Source organism: Phalacrocorax carbo, chromosome Z, assembly GCF_963921805.1.
Source record: "Phalacrocorax carbo chromosome Z, bPhaCar2.1, whole genome shotgun sequence".
Taxonomy (NCBI): Eukaryota; Metazoa; Chordata; class Aves; order Suliformes; family Phalacrocoracidae; genus Phalacrocorax; species Phalacrocorax carbo.
Window position 1 is genome coordinate 3,585,872 of NC_087548.1, and position 21,356 is coordinate 3,607,227.

General features: G+C 40.5%; 1 protein-coding gene across 1 annotated transcript in view; it reads left to right on the forward strand.

Moving 5' to 3' along the window:
• Nucleotides 1–21,356, forward strand: part of DYM (dymeclin) — a 152,094-nt gene that overhangs the window by 122,335 nt on the left and 8,403 nt on the right. The window lies entirely within an intron of this gene.

Genomic DNA, 21,356 nt, shown 5'->3' on the forward strand with positions numbered 1-21,356 from the left:
TTGCAGCCAGTTGGCATCTGAATTTACAGGAGGGAAGGAATGGGAAGATCAGCCATATTAACTAAGCACAATTTAAAGTGCTTCTGAACTTGTAATACTACCTCTGTATTATCATTCAATTCATTGGGTAGGTTTCTCTAAAGTCTGTGATTCAGACACCAAACTGCTCATCTTCAGAGGAGAAGGAAAAGTTCCTTAGGTTGATGAGAAGAAATGGTTCCTTATAGGTTGGTTGTCTCTATTCAGTTACTCAGAAGTGGGAATTTCAGCTCTATTTATTGTTAGTGCTTTTATGAAGTAGGACAGTGACTGGGCCATAAAACGTTTTTAAGCTCTAGCAAAGCAAAACTGCTTCAACTTAATAGCCTCGTAGCAGATCGTTTTTTGCATTTTTCAAGCATTTGATTCTATACCTTATCTCAAACATATAATGGTATCATACACTTTTGAATATTTTCGACAGTTAAAGACAGAATTTTTTACATGAAAAAGTAGCAAAAATATTTAAATATTTTAAATTTGAAAACATAAGGATTTCACTTTTGCAATCAAAAGAATTGGAAGAAATGAGGACATTCTTGGCATATATTTGTAGGATTTGGAATCTGTTATGTTATGTAAATGTGTATTTTAGACTTGAATAGGGAAAATAAATCCCTATTGGATTGGATAAGTGGACAAGTTTGGTTCTGTGAAAACCTTTGACTTTGATGGGGCCATCATCCTTATCTGGTCAAATGGTTTCAGGGGTACTGGTTTCAAGGGGACCAGATCTTTGAAGTACCATATGGTTATAGTTGTGGGATATATAGAATGCTTTCAAAGAGCTAATAGGGAGATGAGTTACAAAGCAGAAAATGTTAGGATAAGACTGCAAAAAGGAGAGAGAGGAAGGGAGAGGAGGAGAATGTCTTTCAGTATTTGTTACATCTATGATGTCATTGTAAGTCAACATTGCTAAAGATATGAAGACACCCACATATACATATGTGTGTATACCTACACACATATAGACTCTGAAATCTGTGTGAAACAATTGCTCTTTTATTAAGCCTTATATTATAATAAAACATATTTAAAACATCACCAAATATATACACTTTGCATATCTGCTATATGCTTCTGACCATGTCCTTTAAAACCACATATATTACTCAGTCTTTTGAATGGTTCCTGCAATAGGTGTCAGTGTGTATCAAAAGGACAATTCTCTGTCTGAGAAACTTCTGACTTTTGATTCTCTTAACAGCTCAGTAGCTGCTTTCAAACTGGAAGGTTTTCAGGGATTTGTGTGAATTATGCTTTTTTTAGTCATGTATCACATTATAACGATGTACTTGGTGGTTCTCAAGTACTATGCAGACTGGATTTTCAACTAACTTTACTTCTTCATGCATATTTGGCAAAAGATCTATTTGTTAAATCAGACATAACGCAATGATCATTTTGTGATGAAGCCCTACAAATATGGGCAATAAAACCTACACCCGTGCTTTTCAAGTGATAAAGTTTATTAACCTGTATAGTAATAAATAGTTAATATATGCTCTGGTTTGAAAATAGGGCCGTAACTTTCAAGAAGTATATATTGAAGTTGGTCCTTCCTATTTTGTATCTGTGCTGCAGACCACTTCGTAAAGGCAGGTAATCGCGCGTCGGGCATCCTTCTTATGTTGGCAGCCAGCCCTGCTCCATGCTCCAAGGGAAACTGGGAAGGTCCTTGAGATATGTGATCTGGAATAAACTGTTATAGTGCTTGTCAAGTACAGACAGTGTGCCAAAAAGAAGTAAATGATAATTGTGTGCCTGTACACCTTGTAAAGGACTGGGTTAACAAGAGGTAACATCTTGTTCATAAACCACTGCTCTTTAGGATTTAATTCTCACTGAGCCCCTTCTCTTTTGGAAATGGTTGGTTGTAAAAGTGTTGTAGCTGTATGCTTCTACGGGAGAACTTATCTTGGGCCGCATATCTCCGGGACACAGGGCTCTACCCACCCTGGGGACAGTGATGCACAGACATCAATATGATGGATGCAAAATGTCCGTCTATTTGGCTGTGTCACACGCTTATATAGCTCTTGCGGTTCCTGTTCCTGCCACTCCTATGGGGAGGAGTCTATCTTTCCGTCACATCCCGTGATCTTCCGGTCGCCGATCCCTGTCTATTCCCCTACAAAGTGTGGACAAGTAACCAGGATGAATGCATTCATAAACTCTCTGGATAATGTGTGGGTTGTTTTTTTTGTTTGTTTAAATGCACTTTCCTGTATTTCAATTTGTGCCCATTTCTTCTTGTGCTTTCTCTGGGTGCCACAGAGTCTGGCTTAATCATCTTTACACCTTCCCATCAGATATTTGTATGCACTGAGATCCACTCAAGCCTTTTCTTCCCCAGGCTAATCAGTCCTAGGTCTTCCAGGCTCTCTTTGCATGTCAGATGCTCCCACCACTTAATCATCCTTGTGGCTCTTTGCCAGACTCGCCTCAGTATGTGCATGTCTCTACTACTTGGGAGCCCAGTGCTCCAGATAAGGCTTCCCCAGTGCTGAGCGGAGAGGAGGGATCACCTCCCTTGATGGGCTGGCAACGCTCTGCCTAATGCAGCCCATGGTGCCATTGGCTTTCTTTGTCGTGAGGGTGCATTGCTGGTGAACATTCAACTTGGGGTCCACCGGGACCCTTAGGTCCTTTTCTGCAAAGCTGCTTTCTAGCTGGTCAGCCCTCAACATGCAGGATCTGTTATTTCCTTTTGTGGAGCTTCATGAGGTTTCTGTTGGCCTGTTTCTCCAGGTCCCCCCTGTACCAGATGCAACTGTCTGGTGCGTTAACCTCTCCTGCCAGTTCTGTATCACCTGCCAAGGGTGCACTCTGCCCCATCAGCTGGGTTGTTAATGAAGATGTTAAAGAGCATCAGCCCCCAGATCAACACATGGGACACACCACTCATGACTGGCCTCCAGCTGGACTTCGTGCTGCTGTCCGTAGCTCTCTGAGCCCATCTGTTCAGCTAGTTTTCTGTCCCACTCCCTGTCCACTCTACTTCATCAGTTTGTTACAACATGGCTTAATTTGAAAATACTATGATTTTCTTGATTGTACTTTTGAGGGCCTTTATACTGTTTGTGTAGTTAATCACATTTCCAAATTGCTTTTCCAGAATAGTTTTGGCCTCACATTAATCCAGATTACACCACCAGGGTTGTGAAAACTCTTTGTATGCCTTTGGTTGTCACCTGGCTAAATTTAAATTCAGAAAGATATTTGTATGTGCCTAGGAAGCCATGTTTTGTCTCTTCTGAACATCCCATTGAAATACAATTTGTATTTAGTCCCATGCTCCATCTCTGCCATTTGTTTCCCAAGGTGGAGGGGAATTAACATCCCATCCCATGAGGGTTGTACTTGCTTTTTATACAGTATAGAATAGAAAACTGTTGGTGTTTGCTTTACCATCATGCTAATTTTGTTCTTGGAACTGTTTTCTTTGCTTTGGGAAAAACAGAGAACGACCTGGAACATCACAGAATTTTGTCTTTTAAAAAATACAATTTGGGGAGGGCACTTTTTTAGGAATTTGGGAGGATTTTTTAATCGATAGAGGCAGAGAGAATTACACAGGGGAATAAGATGTATAAAACTGAGTGGGAGGTAAAGCGCAAAAACACCACCTCTTTTCTCTGTGGGAATGGGGTTAATTTCCAAATAAATTGAAGACAATGTAAATTTAATTACTGTGCAACTTGAGGGACTGGGACTTAAAAAATATATCATGTTGGTTTGGAAGATGGAAAAATATTGCACAACTGCAAGTATGCTGAAATGAATCAGTAAATCAAATCTCTATCAGTTTTCCCACCAATCCTGAAGCTTGTGTGTGTCTAAAGGCAATAAAATAAACTCGCTTTAGAATGACAAGTTCAGTAGTGAATAAAGTAATTTAGGACAACAGTGTATGTGGGAAATAATGACCTTTTCCTACTGAAAAAGTAACGAACAGTAATGTTGAGGTGTTACCTAAAATAAAATCTGCTTTCTCTCGCCTAAGGGCTCTTCATGCCCATGTAATGTTTCTAGTTCTTAGTGGTAATGTCTGTAATGCCTTTTTTAACTGAAGAGTAAAATTTAAAAACCCTGATAGGCAGACTACAGCAAAGAAACATGATTACATTTTAGCTCTGTCACGGTTGGATTACAAAACATGGGTAAGATGTGCTTTTTGCTAAATATGGAAAGTATTTTTATAAAAGATGAAGGGACAGTCAAAGACTGAGCTCCTTCAGGATGCTGACAAGCCTTTTCCTGCTGTGAGCCACGGTGATTTTGATCGCACGCATTTGCCACTTGGGAGAGCAATACTGGTGATGGAGACAAAAGCTGGGCGAATTCAGTACTCCAAACATTTTTCCTTCCGCAAAGGCTTCCAGATGATCTATTCTGTAACTGCCATCTTCCTGCAATGACAAGTAGTTTAAACTGTCTGTAATATATTTCTAAAAATGTTCTGTAGATGCTGAAGGCCATGGTATGTTCTTGATACATATGTACCATACTCGGGAGTTACATTTGTAACCATTACAGGTCCTTGCTCTATGTTTGCACAGGTTGTTTTTCCCTTTTATGTTTTTTTTTTTTTTAAAGCCATAGAACAAGTGGGAGAAAATCACTGAACTCTCCAAGTTTAGGATGCAATTTTAGGAAAGACAGCTTTACTGTTCATAATAAAGATGCACAGAAAATGAAGCAGATGAAAAGCCCTGTCATTATTTCTAACACGTATGTAGGAATGGGCATGGGTGCTGTTGAGGAGCTCTTGCTACTGAGAAGAAAGAAATAAAGAAAATAAAGAAAAAAGTTGAATTACAGGAATTAAGAAAATGCTGTAGGTTGGCTTCCCAGGACGTTGGTGCAGCACTTGTACTGAACTGGGCAAGGGCAGGCTGGGGCTTTCTAAAGCCAAATTGAGCTCCGTGTGGATCACTAACCATAGCTTTTTCCATAGTGAATTGAACTCTTATGAAATGCTTCATGATCGCTTGTTTTGTTCAGCATCTGCTGCTGATGGATTCTGACTGGATATTAACATCCCTTAAAAAAAAAAATAGTGTTCTTGATAAATGTTTTCTTTCAATGACATGGATGTTTTTCAGAATGAAAAGACCTATTTTTTATTTCGTATCTATTTTGACATGAGTTTTCCTCTGGACAGAGGTTTATTTATGACTGGCTACATTTTGCAGGTTTAAATCTAGGTACATAAATCCACAGAAATTCAACAAAGGAGATCAATGTTGACATTACAGTGAAGGATGTAGACAATTTTTACTTGTGATATTTATTTTTGAAGTACACTGTTATTATGCTTTCACAGGAAATGTTTAGTAATAGAGATTAAACTTAATCTTGGTATTGAAAAGTATTTAATATGTAACATTATTTGACATTATCCTGTGTTTTTCTTACATTTTTCTTCTTTTTCAAGTAGCAGTACCTTCATGTGCCTCTGAGAATTTTTAAGTGTTCTCTTTCAAAGCGTGCATACCTGCATGTCCGTGCTATTTGCAGACAGAAGTAATATTTCCAACAAGTACCTCTCTTGGAGGAGGTTGTGTGTACATATCTGTAGATATGTGCACACGCTTATGTTATGCCAAAAATTGTAGTGTGAATTTTGTGTTCATTATAAAGTACCATACATTTTTAACAGAAAGTTCTCTTCTCTAGTCTTTTCAATATATTTCATGTCCATTATAATTTATTCAGAAAGGAATGCATAAGTAAAATTTGAAAATTGCCTAGAAAATCTGTATTTGCTGGTGAATACACATGCCTTGGTAACTGCAGTTTGTGTACCATGAAGGAACGTTCTTCTCAATAACTGCCTGGTGGAATTGTAGGGGAATGAATAAACTGCTGCTCTGACATTAGCTTTTTAGTGGTGCAGCTCAAACTATAAATTTTTTTCATGCCTGGAAATACACTTAGAACTAGATTTTTTGAGTCAAAATCGCTAAGGAAGCATGGGTGGAGGTACTCTGCTGAAGAAAGGTCGTAATACACTCAAATCAATATATTATGTTTTATGCACTTACTGCATTAAAAAAAATTGCCTTGATCAATATTGAAATTTCATTCAAAGTTTAGGAAATAATAGATTAAGGTTGTCTGTGAAGTTTTAATTCGGCATCTTTGTTTCAAAAACAAAACCAAAACTTTAACTGATTATGCATTGTTCTTTGTTCTGAACATAGTATTATTCACTGCTTTGGCTTTTTACATCATCTTTATTCCCTTTGCGGCCTCAGGACACGCTGAACACATGCCATCTAAACTCTGTCCTGAAGACAAAAAATATTCATTTCCTTAATTACTGATTTAGGGTTTTTTTAGATCCCATGGTACTCATAACAGTTTTTCAGTGGTTCACAAATACTCACAAAGAAAATACAAAGTATTTATGGATTTGGATTAAAAAATATATACTTACCCATTATGAACAGTTACAGAAGTTATCTACAGATATAAATGCATTATCTTTCAAATTTTCTTTCCTTATGGGGTTTTAGAAGTCTAGAAATGGCCTCATTGTTATGCAAGAGACAGTCCTTGCATCCAGGATTACATTTGGGAGCACGTCTTAGTGGTGAGATGTATGTCTGGTTTAAATTTTTGGTCATTTCTGTAAGGACCTTAGCAACAGCTTTACTGGAGAGTCCTGATAGGTCCAATTGATTTCTTTTTTTTTTTATTTCTTAAAAAAAATGTTTCTAGTTTGTTAAAATTTCAGAGGTTTTTTGTCAATAGGGTAATTAAGCTAACTGTAGCAATTAGGGGGAGGCACATGGAGACTTTCCATGACCATTAGTGAGACACTGCTAGGATCACCGTGGAGGGAGGAGGATGTGAACAGGAAGGACACCTGACTGAAGAGAAGGTCAGTGCATGAGGAAAACAATTAAACCCATTCCTGTGGAGCAAGAATGGCAGAGACACCTTTAGGACAGGGCTTTGAAGAAAGGCAGGGGGAAAGGAATAGAAGGCATAAGACAAAACTAATATTATCTGTCTACAGCATGATAACGTGTCCTCCTAGCAGCTTGTTTCTTGTTCTGCTGCTTCAATACTGAAACTCAGTTTTATGAAATTAGGTCAAAGTCATGGTATTATTTCCAAGGTTCAAAGGAGAATGCAATGAACAATTCATTTTAACCATGTCAGGGCACTGAAAAGGCGAACCTGCACTGAGCGGGACTGCTGTAAGGATGGAGTGTGGGTGACGTGTGATGCCAGCAGTGAGGACTCTCGGTGATGGAAGCATGATTCAAGACTCATGTTTTGCCTAAGTCTTAGCCTAAAGAGGGCTGCTAGCAATGCACATACCCTGTGATCTTCTGTGTATGGAATGAGTCTGTTAACTCCTAATGTGGGTCCAGATTCTTTCCTGTCAGAGCGAGTAACGAGATGCACAGCAATTCTCTTTAGAAGTGTATCAATGACCCAACTACTTAGGAATACATATGTACACGCACACCCAGTGTGTTTGAGCAAAACCATACCAAATAAAAGCTGCTCAAAGGATAAGGATTTGGACCTTAGGTTTCATGGCAGTGATGTCTTTTTAATCTTCTTGTTGTTGTTTCATTGTTCAGAGTCTGGTTTTGGGTGGGAGTTTTGCTTAGGCTGCTTTCTCCAGCAATTTCCTCCAATTCTCACCCATGGAGTTATGTCCTAATGCAAGACAAATGTCTTCTCTCAGCAGCTATGAAACACCCTATTGAATTAAGAGCAAGTGGATGAAGTGGAAATATTGTGGACCCTATTGCCCATTCAATAGTCTTATAAAATATTAACAGGACAAGCACAGGGAACATTGAAAGGAACTACATTCATGCCTTGAGACACCTAAGGCAGATTCAGGAATATTTAGCTCAGAATAAACCTTATAATTAGTCTGAGCTTTACAAACATGTATTCTGTTTATCCTGGACTGCATATATTTCCTCCCACAGATTTAAGCCTTCCTGAATTTAATTTGCCACTCTCTCAGAGAAAAATACAGCAGCTTTCCATGGGGGGCTACATCTGTAGTAGATCGCAGTCTGGTTATTAAGTTTATACTTTAATACGACATGGAGTTAGGAAGATATTGTTTCTGGGTAGTGCTCCTGGTCCTTGCCTGACTCTATCCTTTAAGTGGAATTATTAGGATGTTATTTGGCATGCCAGACAAAAGGGGAATGAAATTATCTGTACCAAGATACAGTGGAAGGCTTTTACTGCTTTCTGTTCCTTTTACTTGTCTAGCGATAGGAGCATCAATTTCCCAACATTCATTGGAAAGTGGCCATGAGCTGCCTTCAGTTTATGCCTTCAGTTGAAAAATACATTTCCCGCTCTCTGCAAATTAAACTCTTGGCTTACTTTTGTAAATATTTACTTTTGTTTCACCACATCAAATTCATTGCTGCCATGCTTTTTCTAGTCTCTTTGTCTTTTTGATTCCATTTTAACAGGAAATCTTGTTTGCTAATGCAAAGCCTCCATTAATCATTCTAAGTTGCTCCTGAATTTGCTTATATACTTGTGCCACAAGTGTATGGTGACTGCGTGTTTTTCTACTTCTATTGATAAGAAAATTTCTTTAGGAGACAGAATTTGGAATGTCTTTATAGCACATGAATTGTAGATATCTGTTTATATGTAAGCAGTGGCAGACAAAAAAATGTTCTTTAAAATTAATGAGAAACTTTTGTTGTGAACTAAACATATCTTGAAGTACTTCATTTATTATGATCAAGTTTAGGACTGTAGAATTAAAAGAACAGTCTTTAATGTTTCCTGTTTAACAGGAAGATGGGACAGAAATCATTTGTTTACCCATGTTGCATTAAAATAATTTGTGATGCTTTGGGGTTTGCCCTGAAATAGCAGGCAAGTGTTTCCAAGGGGACACAAACTTACATTTTTGAGAAGGCACTAGGCAAGAAAAGTCAAAAAAAGTCTGATCACCGACCAGCAAAGTCAGAATGTGCCAATACCAGCCTCACGTAGACCTTTTGCTACCTGGGAGAAGCCCTTTTCATTCCCTGATCCTTTAAACACACTTTGATGAATAAGTCCATCAGTGATGCCCATACAAACCATTTTATTTGCATACATGACCTTTGTGGGGGCTGCACACCCTAAGTCTCTAGGTTTCACATCATCTCCACAAGCCAGAGGGACCTAATAGTAAATATAGCAAAGCTTTATTTGTCAGAACTTAATGTCATGCTTCTCTTTACGAGATTAGAAAGATACAGTACATTCTTATTTTCTCCTTAGCAATTTGATATCTTAGTTGGTTAGCTTCTCTTTCCTGGGATCCCAAATGTCTCATGGGCATTAGAGTTGTGCTCAAGTAAGCAAGAGCTGCATCCCTCTGTGGAGTGAACCACCCCGGGTAGCCCTTGGAGTTCTCCATGGTTATTCTCTCTTATTATTTCTATTTATGTGCCATTACAGCTTGGATAATTCAAATGCAAAATGCCTAAAGGGCTCGGCTCTTCAGTAGATGTGGGCATTTGGGGACTTTTTCTGCACTTATGCTAAATGGATTTCTCCCAGGGCCTGGTTCTGTAAGTGCTTACAGATCACTTCTCCATCACCCACAGAAGGACTGCTCAACTGCCCCTACTGCACTTGCTTGCAATCATTCCCCCCATATAGGACTAGCAATGATTATATTTCGTATAAAACAGTGCAGTGCATTTGTTTTGATGTGACCTCTCACGTGGCCATACATGAACTGTTATTCAAGCAGATGAGCGATTTGGATCCTCTGCTTGGAAGTGTCTGCGCAGGCTTCTTATCCAGCACGTGAGTAGAGTTCTTGTGCCATAGCGCTCCCTCTTTTGCTGTAATCCATTAAAAAATAGGTCAAAACCAAGAAGTGTTCCTTACGTGTACAGGATTTAAGGTATGGTTTCAACTTTTAGATGTCAGGTTTCAAAATGAAGGTATTTTTAGTGTGCGCTATATAAAGGAGGGTTTTTTCCCTAATACATTTGTGGTGTTCACACAGGCATTGTAAAATGCTATTGTTTAAGGAGTATTTGCATAACATGGTTTCGGTGTTTAGGGCTTATATTTAATTATTTTAAAATTGAGAACAATAGTACGTTTGGCATGTATACGAGGGCAGAGAGAAGGAACAGCACGGAGTATTGCTGAATTGTTTGAGAACATTCATCATCAAATGTTTTGATCGGTGGAACTGTTTTTTTCCATCACCAGATAATGTTTTGTGTTTGTGTGCTGTTCAGTTTAATTGCAGTATACTTCTGAACTAGGCGAGTGAGGAGAGAAGGCTTAGAATGTCTGAATTTCTAAGCTTCAAATAAATTATGTTGAACAGCGCTTTCGCCCTCAAGTAATTCTGTACTCGGTGCATATAGAATATTTTAAAACTTTCATATAATTGGAAATTTTCTACTTGAGAAGCTCATCAGTGATTTGGATTGGGAGAAGTTCAATCCTTATTCCTTTTTTCTGTCATATAGCTCCTTCTGACCTTCCTCTGATAATGTGCTCAGTTTGTCTCCTGCTCTCTGACTCTTCGGTTTTCAGCTTCAAAGGTTGTTCATGTCTTCCCCACCCAAAGTTGTAGCTTTTTTTCTCCTTTTCTTTTTGTCCAGATTATTTCTTTCCAGAAAATGTTGCATCTGAAACACACCTTTTTCATGGTGTGTCTTTCAAACCTTCCCTAGTTTTGGTTTACATAGAGATCTGATGTTCCTGAACCATGGGATGCCTGGTATGTTGTGACACTGAGCCATCTATGGGGTAATCTCTTACATTCCTGTAAATGTGAATCAAGAGTCTCTCTATTAAGATCAGAAAGAAAATCAGCAGTTCTACTCCTCTGTCTGGGGACCTGCTCACTGGGAACTGGAGCAGTAGCTTTTCTGGAAGAACCTCCCTGAGTGATTTTTCTTCCTTGCAGTTCACATACCCGTGCCTCTAGGGCTGAGGTAGGCTTTCCATCCCACCTCATCATGTCCTCTCTGTGGTTCTACCTGTGTGACCATAGGGTGGCCCGTGGTGTGTATCCTATGAGGACGCTTATTCCTAACAGCTGAGACACTACTACGTACAGGTGGGGAGTAGGATATATATTTGAGTTGCTGGACCTCTCGGGATAGTTTCTCCACAGCAGAGACGAGCGCGGAAGAGCTATTTACTTTGTAATCCTGGAGTCTATCAATCACCTCCACCACTGTTGGTTCCTCATCCTCTCTCCAGGACATTACTGCCAATGAGTTTACGTATGAGGATGGTGCGCTCCGTACAAAGTTCCGCCACATGAGTCATGTGCACTGGGCTTCATCTGGATCTTTGGATTACTGTTGATCGTCCAGGTCACCATAAATCACCTCAAGCACAGCTAATTCCCTTAGATACTGGATGCCTTTCTCCATAGTTGTCCATTTTCCTGGGCGATATGTAACATCTTCTTTAAAGGGATACCTTTCCTTCACTCCGGACAGGAGTCACCTCCAGAGGCTGAGGGCTGTGGCCCCGCCTCTCACAGCCTCCTGCCCACCTGGCAGAGCATGGGGAGCTGGAAAGGTCCCTGACCACCACAGGCACTACAGTGAAGAGAATTAACCCCTTCTCAGCAAAACCAGCACAAGGAGGAATCCCAGCCTAGCTTTTCTTTCTGCTGTTGGTGTCTTGCAGAGCTTCAAGAACCAAGTGGAGGGGGTCTGCCAGAGCATGAGGATGTTGGTGCAACGCTGATGAGCTGGCTCTGTGTTTGTGTTCAGTGTTCGACCTCCTCCTGCTCCCAATGAGTAGTAGCAGAGATGCACCGGGCTTCCCCTCATGGGAGCCCTGACAGTCTAAATAAGAATTTATTGCACCTCATGCCTGGTTTCAGCCACTTCTGTAAGAGAGCTGTGCCCATGCAACTGGTACTTTAGTTTCTGTTTCACTAAAACTTATTAGGGTTTTTTTATTTCTGATATCTTGAAGGACCCTCTGTTAACACACTTTTCTCCATGTGCATATTTTTACATTTTGGTCAAATCACCCTTTCTCCTTTTCTTAAATCCATTCAATAATTGCGTTTCTTGAACGTTTCATGGAGAGGTATGTTTTCTGGTTTAATAATTAATATCCTGATTTTTCTCTGAACCTTTGCATTTTCAAACAACTGTTTTGAAATCGGTACATGGGATGCCAGTGGCAGGTGCTGTAGAGCAAAACTTTGCTGGATATTTTTGTTAATACCAAAGAGAATTACTCTTTCAGCAGCTTTATTGTGTTATGGGCAGCTGTTTGTTGGTCTGGTGGTCTTTAGTTGCTGCTCCCAGGGTGAGATCCTTCACATTTGGGGAGCAGCTTGGATTCTTTGCTGATAAATTTGAGTTTGGATGCATTAAATCCCAAGTTTATTTGGGTCCAACTTCTTGAAAGATAAAGAAAAATTTTTTTTAAAATGTCCTTTTCCCTTTATTTGATGCTCCTGTAATGAATGTGCCATTTGCAAAGTTTAACCATAATATTTCTTTATCATTGATGTATATAAATGATATGCATCATCTTATATATAATCTTTATATTATTGAAAGTATTTCAGTAGCTATAGGAAATGTTGAATAGCTATTGGCATTTAGAGGGGCCAAGAATATATTCTTGTTTGGTCATATTAAGAAAACTTATTTCAAGATTCAAATTTGAAGATTTCTCAAACTGTTCAGATTTCTGATTTTCAGTTCATATAATGCATGTCATGTTGCTTTTTATCATTTGAGTTTCTTAATTAAAAAATCCCATGTGGAACGAAGTCACAAAAATCATGTGTAAAAGCCTGTTACAACAGGGGTACTATCATGCTTTATCTTATTTCTAGTCTAATTGAAAAAAATAAAAACCTGAGTGTGCTTGACAAGGTCTGTTTTTCTATGCTGGTGACATCCTCCTTTGAATGAGTCTCATGATCACTGTTCCATTATTATTATGCTCGGGATTAACTGGCGTGTTATTATCTTGGGTCATCCTATTTACTTTCTTGAAATAAGGTACACTGGTACCTTTCCTCCTCATACAAAACTTTCAGAAAGCTCTGGTTTTTGGCAAAATTCTAACTTTGGGTTTACTTTCAACTTCTAATTTTAATTCCTTTATCTTCCTAATTTTTTAGTTATAAAAGTTTGATTTCATACATTCTTTTTTTTTTGTATGTGAGAAATGTTCTTTATAGGCTTTTTCAATCTGCTATAAATTAGACTTTCTGCAGAACTTGCAGAAGCTTATTTTTTTTCTGTGATTGTTGGCTTGTGATTTTTTGGTGGCCCAAGAAGAAAGTTGTTAAATGAGTTCCCCTTATTGGCTTTTCTTTTTTTTTTTTTTTTTTTTGGGGGGGGGATCCACAGGCTTTGTGGAATTGGCTTTTTGCATTTAAGCAACCATTACTGTTTAGTCTGTAATAATTTTTTTTATTGATTGAGGTTCAGCCTTGTGTTAAATTAAAAACTTCATCTGTATAGAGGGAGTTAAGAAACCAATGTTTTCTTAATTCTTAAAAGTCAGAACCACGAGACCTTGACATGGTCGTTCAGCCTTGAGTCTTCCTCGTTGGTTGAGCTCATCCATGGTGATTTGATGATCTGTAATAGATGCCAGCTGTTATTTCATCTTGCTGTTATTCCAACCTATTATTTTTCTTGCTAAACATTGATCCATAAGTACTTCTGAGAGTGAGAGATGAGTTCAGGTACTAACACACTTTCATTGTTCTGAGCATAATTTGTTATTATTATAAAATATAAGGGCTGTCGAGCTCTGTAGCCTGTCTGAAAGTCGATGGAGAAGAACAGAAGAAAGAGGGGAAGTATTCTGGTAGAAAACTCTGTATTCCTGTCAACCTGTGCAGGCTGCCCTCCATGACCGCATAGTATATACATATTTTTCAATTTGATCTCATCTTGATTTTTAGTAAGTAAAAAAATAGAAGTGTGACTAAGACACATGAGGGAAATCTGCGAGACAGTCTTAATTTCCACCTCTGTATGAATTGGCATTTGTCTCTTGTACCTTGTTGTAGGAACAACCTTGTAAAAAACATTGTTGCCTTTTTTTAATTGCATTATTCATACCTTAAAAATCAAAATAAGACCCAAAACCTTACAGACACTGAAGATGTGACTGTCACAAAAGCAAGCATCTCTGTTAGAAGGCAACATTTATTGATAACAGATTTTTATGAGCTAAATTTCATGCAAATGCCTTTTGAGGATTGTAACTAAATCTGTTCTGATACTTCAAAAATGAAGGTGATATTTATCAAGGTGGTTTTCAGAGGTAGAGATAGAGGCATAGTAAGTGAATTATTTGGTGATGAAGTTTTACACCATTTTGGGCAGCAACGCTACTTCCTTTGAAGCTCTGAATTCAGTAGTTAGTCACAGCATTTGCCCTTAATTTTTTTTCTGTTTAGTTGTAGTGTTTCTGTGGAGCTCTTGGAGTTTGCTCTGGGTGCAGTTCTATATGCTTTTATTCCTAGTATGAAAAATTCCTGCCGATGTGCCCCTGCACTCATGCTCCTCTAAGGGAGGGTTCTTTGAGCAGGACAACCAATTTATGAAGAAGAGAATTGTGTTGAGGTTTTTTTAACCTGAATCTTGGTGTTCTGGGCAGTGGTCCCACAAAGAAGTGTCTCAGCACAGGTGCAAAGGTGATGAGCTGTAGCAGGAGAGCAAAACTTTGCAAGGAGAAGCCCCGGTGCCAAAGACAACATATAATAGAGCTTATCCCCTTGCTGCTCTTTGGAAATAGAAATCGGATACCAAGGGCTTGCTTATGCCATAAACAAGTAGTCCAGTTTAGTTAAATTACACTTAATTAAAAAAAAAGGGGGGAAATATTTAAAGAAGCGAAAATAGGATATAAAGAAATAGTCTTCCGTCCTTTTCCTTTTGCAGTTCTCTGCATTTTTACCAGAGAAAATAAATATGCCCTTCGCTATTCCAGTTCCATGCAGAACACCAATATATGTGCCTTTTCCTCTTCACATGTATTGAATAAATGCACCTTTCAAAATCCTTATCCCAATTCTTTGTTTATATTTAAATTTCCTTTATAGCCAAAATGCTTTATGTATTTTGGAGAAGAATCTACTAGTTGGAAATCCTTCTTATTCCAAATTTTTCCTCTTTGTGACATTATCTGTATCTTCTGAAGCAGATAGATGCCAGATCTAATCTGTTCTTGCTGCACCCCCCCCCATAATCATCATCAGGTTGGTTTTAACCAATTATTCTGTTTCCACAGCACTAGATGGTGCTGATGACAGTATCTCTGAAATCTGAGCCTTCAAAAATACCAGTGACTTGAAAAGTAGTGCTGCTGTTTCAGACCAAGGACCAGTTTGCAAATTCAAATTTCAATGATTTGAACAAAAATTTGAGTCTGTGAACACAATAGCAGATTATGGGAGGAGAAAAAAAGTGGAAATCCTGCTAATATAACTTATTTCTGTGTTGCTTCTTCCCTTTTTAACAGGGAATGTTCTAGTAGTTTTGACTAATAGCTGTGAATTAGTGGGAGGTTAGCATTTGGCCCCAGGAATAACATGTCTTGTCGAGGCTCTGTTGGACAGCACAAAGGAAAAAATAAGATTCTAGTTTTCATGACATCAAATATATTGTGCTATCCTGAAAACACCAAATGTTCTCAACCCTCGTAACCACCACAGAGGTCTTGTAATCTCATCCGATGTTCTTGCCATATCAGTCCAGTTGCGATTACTACCACCTCAGCGATAGTGTCCTGGTGGGACTCCAAATCAGGCAGCCGTGGTACTGACCCTGTTTTCTGCCATGCCATCTTGAGCTCATTCCTTGTGCTGGCAGGCTCTGGCTGAACCTTGAGGATGGTACAACCTACCCAGGGGCTCTCATGTGGGTTAATCAGATGCCTTAAGTGCGGTGAAGGTTGTCCTTAAAAGCAAGCTGTTAATCTGTTCTAAGAAATATCTGACTGAAGAGGTGTTGGGAAATGGTGGAATTTGAGTTGGCTCTCAAGAGGGAAGATTTGGGCTTGAGAAGTGCAACTAATTCCTTGTGGTGGTGGTAAGTGTTAGGAAAAGCCTTTTCCTGAGGCTCTTGACTAGCAACAAGGGGATAAACACCAATACTCTGAGGAATCTACTCCTACTGACTATGAAGGATACAATATCAATGATATATTTTAAGTAAAAAAATTAAGAGGGCTTCTTCAAATGTATAATTTCTTGATGCAGAAAAGCTTTCTGAGCACATGCTTCCGAGCACTGAAGCTGTCCTCCAGTTCCAAGAAATAGAGACTATCTAGAATATAACACTGAGCTAGTATTTTGCCACTTAATTTTTTAATTACTAAACTGGTTTTACTATTTTCTAAGAGAGCTGGTGATCAAGAAATCTGCCACTGCTCCATCAACAAATGTAACCAACTCCAAGAGCGACATGCTCAGGCATTAGTGAATTTTGTTGGTGCTTATTTGTCAAGGCAGCCTTTTCATCCTCTAAGGATCAACACAGTCATCCTAGGAAAGCCTGACAGGAGTCCTGTAATGCTCCAAAAAGAAGGCAGAAGAATGTTTTTAAATACAGAACGTCTTAAAACATATGACATACCAATGGGGGGGGGGAGGGGAAGTGGGTTATCTGTGAATGACAACCATGTTTGAGGTATCCAGTGGCTTTACAGAAGTATCTGACTCCTTGAAGCTGCTGAGCACTAGCTGGTGGCCTTTGTCCACTGAATCTGCTTGCTTCTCATCTCTCCTTCCACCTTTGCAGTCAAGTTATAGTCTCTTTATGTATCAGATTATACCATCCTCTGAGTGTCATGGCCATGCTATTTTTCAAAATGCATGAAAAAAATGTTTCTTTCTCTGTATGTATATGGACCTCTGATTTCACAGATTATTTATAAAGCTAAGGTAATGCTTTATTCCTTGACTTAAGCTAAAATAAATTGGAAAAGAACATATACTAGTAAAATGCAAAAACTTGGCCTTCAAATACCCAAAGCTTCTGTCATATACTTGGGTTTTTCCTGTGCTAAATAAATAGGTTATTGAAATGGATAATACGCAAGATGCTTAAGGATATATTGCAATATGTTGCATGACGTGCACTTAAAAATTGCTGTTTAGCGAATACATACTAGTTATGAACTAAAATTACTATTCCTTCTGTTATAGTTTGACTTCTAAGAGTTTAATCATTAACATATGACGTTCTTCATATCATTTATTGTATAGAATATTTCTAATTCAAATTCTGCTGTTGCCTAGTCCAGGTGTTAAATAAATAAACAAATAAATTCTATAACTATTGTGCATTGCATTCTAAAAATCTCTTTATTCAAGTTTGCATATATAATAAAACATCTCTTCTGACTGGATAGTCTAACTATTTCAGGACATTATTGTGAAGTTATTTTAATCTTTTTACCTTTTTTTTCCCCTCCAGTTTATTTTCTTTGTTTAAAAAACACAACCATGTGCTGATGCAAGCCACGCAGTCCTTAAGAGGTTCCCTTGGTTCAAATGACCCTCCGCTTCCTGATTATGTGAGTATTGAACTTAATGTTTTAGTAGGTGCTTCAAAATAGAAGTGGTACATCCCTAAATCTGCAAAGTTTTATCAAAACGTGTGACAGCTAAGCAGCCATCAACACCAAAATACAGGAACCTATATGAATGATTCTATGACTGAAACATCTTAAAAAAAAAAAATTACACTTACAAATGGCAAAACAAAACCGCAGCTATTCATAGCTAAGAGACTTACTGTACCCTGTCAACTTGCAATTCTCAAGCCATTTGTATTTCAGGGTATTTAAATCATACAGTTAAAAACATTATTTTTAAGAACAGGGCTTTGGTATCCACAGTTTGTTAAAATGCCTAAAAATGACTGAAACAATTCCCAGTCAGCCTTTGGGGAAGTCCTGTGGTCATGGGGCAAATTGGTATGTTCTGAACACATGGATCCATACAGTCCTCTTCAGTTTACTGAGCCAATATCCACAAATAGGCAACAATTTTATAATTTAATTGTACAGCTCATTGGAAAATCTATAGTTTCGGTAGAAGTCTTCCAAGGACTTGAATAATATCTTTGTACTACTGAAGTATCTTTGGTTTGTACTCAGTTGTATTCTCACTGCAATACTGTGTAAAAAAGAAGTTCACTTATCAGTTCCTCTGGATTTTTGAGGATGCAAATGTAACAACTGTTTTACTTTCAGCGTTAATACATGTTCCAGGACATGCCTGTCTGAGACTTCTCTATGATATTACTCTAACATTAAGTGTGAAAGTACCTAAAAATATAATTTGTTATAATAGCTTAATGACTTAAATTTAATTTCACTAACCAGGTTTCTTAACCTGTATCTTTTAGTTTTTATTGCTAACATGTACCATACAAATTAGAGGCATTTTGTTATTCAAACACACGCGGGTTTATGGAGCAAATGAATCATCACTTGCAGGTTTTTCCCATGTATTCCTGCTGCATTACCATGCCCTAATTCATGTGAAGCTCCTTATGACACCTGTGGTTTCAGGGCTTTTGATTTCTCTCCCAGAAGTTGCTATCTGACCTTTAATTTTTGGAACTTGAAACATTTCAGCAAGAACCCCCTCAAGTTAGTTTGTGATTAAAGACCAGGAGATCCCACTTTGTTGCTGTACGCTTCTATGGGAGAACTTATCTTGGGCCGCATATCTCCGGGACACAGGGCTCTACCCACCCTGGGGACAGTGATGCACAGACATCAATATGATGGATACAAAATGTCCGTTTATTTAGCTGCGTCACACGCTTATATAGCTCTTGTGCTTCCTGTTCCTGCCACTCCTATGGGGAGGAGTCTATCTTTCCGTCACATCCTGTGATCTTCCGGTCGCCGATCCCTGTCTATTCCCCTACACTTAATAATAAAGCTTATTAAACAACTAACAAACAAAGTAGCATGAGAATTGGTCTAACCAAGGATCCTGTCTCTGAGGTGATGGTGTGATGACAGGGGGTTCTTCTCTCCTCCCTGCTGGCTTCTCTATCCTGCTCCTGAATCCCACCATATTGACAGAAGTTTATTGGGAAAGGACCAGGAAACTGTTCCAATCTCAATAGACAATACAACTTGCAAGAGCTATATAAGCGTGTGATGCAGTTAAATAAATGGATGTTTTGTATCCATCATATTGATGTCTGTGCATCACTGTCCCCAGGGTGGGTAGAGCCCTGTGTCCCGGAGATATGCGGCCCAAGATAAGTTCTCCCGTAGAAGCATACAGCAACAAGTGGTGACCCCGACGTGATCGGCGGGGCGGCATGGCAAGTTCGCCGGGGGGAAATGATAGCTTGAGGCACGCAGGGGTGGGACGGTGAGCCGCAGGTCGGCGGGCGCGCCATGGAATCAGTCGTAAAGGTACTGAAGGGATTGGGGAGGAATATGGAACTTCGATTTCGAAGGCGCCTACCTCAAAGGCCATCCAATGGATGATTACGCAGGGGCTCATACAGAGTCCTGCAGACATATTTAATAAAGATAATTGGGTGAGAATTAAAGAGGAGTTAGCCGAAAGGGCTATGATGGAAAAACCCCAGTACATACAGCTCTGGGGAAAGATACACCGATTACTATTGAAAGCTCGGGAGGATCAGGAGACGGGGCGGCAGGCGCAGCTGTGCCTGCACGGTGCTACAGGCGACAGTAGCCTGGAAAGAGACCCAGGCTGGGCAGTGGGGACGCAGACAGGGGCAAGCATCGCGGGGGATGGGAAAGAAGGGGAGAGTTCGGACGGAGTAGCCTGGCCAACTACTCAGTCTGAGGCTCCCGAAGAGGCGGATCGGGAAGCGGCGGTGTTCCTTGTTGAGCCAGCAGGACCTTTGGAATGCCCCCCTGCATACCCCTGGGACGATTTGGCACAGGCGCGGGTACCTGCGCGCGGGGAGGGTGACGTGGCAGCGGACACAGCGGGAGTGACGGAGCGGAAGGAGAAGGATGATCAGCGCCGGCAGCGGCGCCGCCCTCTGCCCGACCCTCGAGACTGGCTCCCGGGGCAACCCTTGAGATGGGAGTCGGGCGAGGAGGGGGATTGGGGTGCCTGGAGGGGAGGACAGGGTGGCTATAGATCAACCTCGAGTAGCAGCGAATCAGAAGTTGGGGGAGAAACCGATGTCCACATGTGGGAAGATGGGGCAGATTGCCTGCGGCGTGCAAAAAAGAGGCATAAGGCAGCAGGGACTCGGAGGACCAGTCAGAAGGAGGGAGGAGAAGGACTGCCAAAAGGGGAGGTCCGGAGCGCTGCAGCTCCGGAGGGGTCCGTGGAGGACGTGCTGCGGCAGCTGCAGCAGGTTATGTGCGCACTAGGGGTAGTAACTCAGCGGCAGACAGGACTCAACGAAGGGTGCACCCCAGCGACAGTCAGTCGAGTTACCTAACTGGCGGCTGATAGCCAGAGATTGTAGCCTCGATGGAGTAAGGATAGAGATGCCCGGGATATTCCCTGTCCGGATAACTCCTGGAGGAGGGGCAGGGAGCTGCAAGTGGTGATGGAGAGTTCCCGCAGAGCGTATAGTGAAGTGGGCAGGTATAAAAAAAAAAAAAGAGCGGAACCTTGGCAAAAGATACAGCAAGGACTAGCAGAGCCATTTACAATGTTTTGTGACAGGTTGCAGAAGGCTATTATAGAATCAGAATTGCCGCCAGCGGCCAAGGAGGCAGTCCTTATGGATTGCCTCCGAAGTCAAGCAAATCCGCAGACACAAGATGTCCTCCGCACCCTGGCAGTGGGGGCATCATTGGGTCAAACCATCAGGCATGTCTTGCGCCAGGAGGCGTTGAATCAGCATGGCAGTGTGGGAGCGCACATCTGCCAGAACCCTGACTGTGGAAGCGAAGAAAGGGTGATGGTGCAAGCGGCCAGGGCGGGGCCGAGATGTCACTTGTGTGGACAGCAAGGGCACTTTAAAGCTGGGTGCCCACTAGCGGAAAGGGGGGGACGTAATGGAGGAGGAGCGCGCCCAGTAGGGAGGTGCTGGGTGTGTGGGAAGCCAGGACACCTGGCAAGAGATTGTCCAACCACAAAGCCGGGAAACGGCCAAAGGAGGGCGAAGCGAGGGGGATTCACGCCTCCTGTGAGTCAAATGGCCCCCATCATGGTGCCAGTGCCAGGAGCTTGGCCCACCGTAGCGGGCCAAGGGGGAGTGAACCTTCAGGCAGGGGAGCAGAACCAGCAAGATTTGCAGGTTATGGCCCCCGCGTGGCTTTGGTCATAGGCTGTGATGAGAGACCCATGGCGGCGGTGA